Source organism: Colobus angolensis, unplaced genomic scaffold (genome assembly GCF_000951035.1).
Source record: "Colobus angolensis palliatus isolate OR3802 unplaced genomic scaffold, Cang.pa_1.0 Scaffold1, whole genome shotgun sequence".
Classification (NCBI taxonomy): domain Eukaryota; kingdom Metazoa; phylum Chordata; class Mammalia; order Primates; family Cercopithecidae; genus Colobus; species Colobus angolensis.
The window spans coordinates 12,107,477-12,111,867 of NW_012110918.1; positions in this window are offsets into that span (position 1 = coordinate 12,107,477).

Consider the following 4,391-nt stretch of genomic DNA (forward strand, 5'->3'; position numbering starts at 1 on the left):
CCGCGCTCTCTGGCCCACTGAGTCCCGCAGCTCCGGTTACACGGCCTCCCGGACGCGCGCTTCCATCTCGCGACCCCGGGGGCGCCTCCTCCGAATAAGTATGTGGTGCCTGCGAGGACCACGGCGGGAACTGAGCACTACCCCACCCCCGAGGGGACAGTGTGTGTACGGGGACGCCTCTTCTAACATCATCCCCGCAGCTGGGGAGGATCTTTTAATGCCGAGGTCTGGGAAACAGAAGCAAGGCCCTGGGGTCCCACCCCACCAGATCCGCCTCCCTCTTCCTTTCCTCTTCGAGGTTTTATTAGCCAAATAAAGGAAGAGGGTAGGGGCATCCGAGGCTATCCTTTTCTCCCGAAGAGCAGGAAATCAGGACCCCCTTCCTCCCCGCAACAAATGGAAATGGGGCGAGAAGTCTGGGAGGGCAGTACGACGGGGCGGGGACGGAGCAGGTCCTCTGATCCTTGAAAGGTAATATTATGATAGGGGGTCATCGGGAAGGAAGAGGACGGAACAGTTATGGGAGGCAGGAGGCGAGTTTCCCCCAGACTCCTCCGATGTCAGTCCCTGGTCCCACCACTTCCGTCAAGGACGAATGAGAGCGGGCTGGTACCGTCGCCCACCCTCCCCCTGTCCTGCAGTCCCCCAGCCCCGTCCCTTACCTGGCTCAGAGCGCAGCCGGGGCCAGAGGAAGGTTCTGGAAGAAGTTCCTCCCACCCCCTGCGGCTCTCTGCCCCCAGCTCGGGGGCCCTGCCAGCGACTCTTGCCGCCCCCCCGCCCGACGGCGCTTCTCTGAGCTACCGCGGCCCCGGACCGGCATTAAGTAGCCGCTCCAAAGGCTTCTCCCGCTGCCATGGCGACGCCCCGCCCCCATAAACAGCTTCCGCCGCTGCTATTGGTCAGTACGTCTCCAAGGAGACCGCGGGCACTTGCCACTCTCTCTGGCGGCAACTCTCTTCGAACTCCCTCCTTCTGCCGCCCTCTCCCGCGCCACCCAACCCCCTACCCGCCGCTACGTCCCGGCTCGGCTCATTCCCGCCCGAGGGCCCCGCGCTGGGGTCGGAGAAGCGCGCGGCCCGCGGCACCGGGAACCGCTATGGATCCGTTCGTCCTGGGGAACTACGACTCTCGCCCCCACCCCTTTCTGTCCCGGTCGCTCTGAGGCGTCGACTGCTCCTGGGACGGAACCTGCGGTTGGGGTGCTAAGGCTGGGAGCGGACTCAGGCTCGGGAACCGTATCCTTGAGATTTTCTTTCCTCTCCGCTACGAGTGGCACTTTCTCAAGTTTCTGCAGCCTTTCCCTCTCCCCCGACTCTTAGGGTCTTTCTCTGGTGCCCCAGGCACGTCTGACTTTCCGATGCCACCTGCCGCTTACATCCACAGAGGCGGCAGACACACCCAGGAGGCAGGGTAATCCAGTGTGTCCCAGTAAGCAGCTCTTTCCCCACCCGTATCCTCGAGCTTCCAGGAAGCTGACATTCCAGAGGCTTCCGCAGAAGCGCACTCACTCCTTTTGGAGAGAGCTGATGAAGCAGAGCCCGTGGGTAAAACTCTGAAGTCATGGACTTGTCAAATTCTCCTAGCGGAGTCAGTTGCCCAATTAATTTCACCAACTTTTAAGTGACAGGGATTAAGAGTAGAGGGACTCTGGCCCTTCCTCCTCCCTTCCCCTGGCCTCCCTCCTGTCACCAGCTTTCCTGCTCTTTAATTATTGAGGAGCTGCAGGGTTGGACGTTCTCCGGTTTACTGCGGCTGCAGAGGCAGTGGTGGGGGCTGGGTTGCTTACCTAGCCTCTGCCCAGGAGCCGGAGAGCTGGGGTCGGGAAGCCTGGTGCCCAGGCCATGAAGAAAGCCCAACAATGGCCCATCACTCCCCCGCCAACGTGCCTTTCCCTAGCCCTTGCCTCTCCCACTCCTCCAACTCCAGATCCTCTTAAGTAAAAATATTAAAGAGTGTTGGAGAAAAACTTTCACAGATAAGCTCATTTTGCAGTTAGCTCTCCTTTCCTTGTAAACAGTTTTATTCATTTTTAAGAATCATGCAGCAATCCATAAATATTGCATTCTTGATGTCCCCACTGTAGTGTGCCCACAAGTGTACTCCAGGGAGAGGGGTACACAGATGGCACAAGCAGTATACACATGCACACACCAGGTGTGCAGACCAAAGCAAAGTGAGTGACCAGCGTGCCAACTCCAGGTGGGCAGGATCCTAACTCTCCAGGTGAGACGGCTTAGAGTGTGGGGGGTCTATGCCTAAGAGATGCCTCAGTGGGGGTAGAAACTCTGGTGGGATGGAACTGGGCGGAAGGAAAAAAGGGTTCTATGAGGAAGCCGGGATCACACTACCTGAAGGCAATAAAGAGAGTACAGGCCTAGTGCAGCAGGAAGGAGCCCTGGGTCTCCATAGTTAGGCTGTGCCCTGTAGGAGAAGCTAGGCCCACCTCTTCTCTTTGGGTGAACTGTTGATGTGACTGTGACTGTCTCCAGATGAAGGACTGGGGCAAAAGAGTTGGCCACTGACCTGTCCTCATCAGGCTGACTGAGGACCAACTCCTTGGATGAAGTATTTCTGTGGGCCACAGAGCTAAATAACAGCCAAGAGAAGGCAGGGGGACAGAGGAAGAGGAGAAATAGTTACTGAGAAACAAGTAAAGGACATTTCTAACCTAGGTATGCCTTAGACATGGGGCTGAGGCCTTGAGGAATCTTTCTGTGCGTCTCCCTAGGAGAGGATTAAGCACCTGCTGAGGAAGGACACGGATCCTCCAGGAAGGGGGTCCTGGCCACTGCGGTTACTGTTTACCTCAATCTCCTTCATCTCAGCTCCTTCCTCCCTCCTCCCAGGTAACACCACACTGTGAATACTACCTGCAGGGGACAGGACAGAAGGTGGTCTGTGTGCCACCACCCCAGGGTAAGGGAAGCTCCCTGTCACCTGCTGCTTCTGGGCTCATATTTCAGGGAAATCAGGAAGTGGGGTTATTGCTCAGCTTATGCATCTCAACTATGAAAGGGGCGGGAAGAATGTAGGGGGAAGGAAAGGACATTAGGTGGGGCCTGAAATGGTAAAGTCTACTGCAGTATTTCAGAGAGGGTGGAGGACACGCTCCACTCCATCAGGGCAGGATGTAAGTCACAACTACTAGGCAGTGAGACTGTCACTGCACTCTTGGCATCTGCAGCCACACAGGAGCAAAGGACCCCCTGGGTGCCAGGCTCTTTTTGAGGCTATCTGCCTTGGAAACACCTTGACTTTTTTTTTTTTAATTTTTTTAGACAGTTTCGATCTTTTCGATCTTGTTACCCAGGCTGGAGTGCAGTGGCGCGATCTCGGCTCACCGTAACCTCCGCCTCCTGAGTTCAAGCGATTCTCCTGCCTCAGTCTCCCACGGATTTGGGATTACAAGGCATGCGCCACCATGCCCGGCTAATTTTGTATTTTTAATAGAGAAGGGATCTCTCCACGTTGTTCAGGCTGGTCTCAAACTCCTGACCTTAGGTGATCCGCCCGCCTTGGCCTCCCAAAGTGCTGGGATTACAGGCATGAACCACCATGCCTCGCCAAAAAACTCTTTTAGGGTAACAATTCCAAACCCTGAGACAAGTCCACCACAATGGGCATAGCCTATAAGGCTCTCCCACATCTCAACCTCACAAATAATAGTTGTTTCTAGCTTTGCTTTCCAACTAATCTCATGCCCTACTAAACAACCACCTTTTCCAAAGGCCAGTAGACAACACATGGAAGAGCCACATGGAATCCACTGATGACACGCATGCTGAGGAAGGCAGAGCAGCCACCACCTCACAGTCCAGCTGTGCTGTTTCAGCTCTTGTATTTGTGACCTCACACTGGACTGGGACAGGGAGTGCACACGAACAGAATACTATTTCTGAACTGCCAATCAGCATGTGACTGGCTCCATCTCCCTCTTCAGTGATTAGGCTCAGCAGCTCTGGAAGGCAAGGGAGGAACACATGGAGGATGGGGAGAGCCCTTGAGGTGAAGGCCCTGAGCCCTGATTCCAACCTCTGCTCCCAGCGCACTGCTGCTGGCCACATTGCTGCTGCCTGAACTTAGTTCAAGGCTCTCCACCACTTCCTTTGGGGACCTGGGCACCAAACTGAGAATCACTGGTTCACATTTCTCTCAACCATTAACAAAAGGGGGTAGAGATGGGGGCAACAGGGACAAGAATGCCATCTCCCAGGTGAGTGAAGATGAAATATATGACCACTCCTCGCCCACTGCTTGGCACACAGAGGTGGTCAACACGTTTCTTGAAATGTCACCTTAGGATGGAGTCCCAGGCCTCCCTGAATGCACCTGATCAGGAGAAATGCTCCTTAAGGGAAATCATCTTAACTGGGGGATTCTCAGATTCAAGG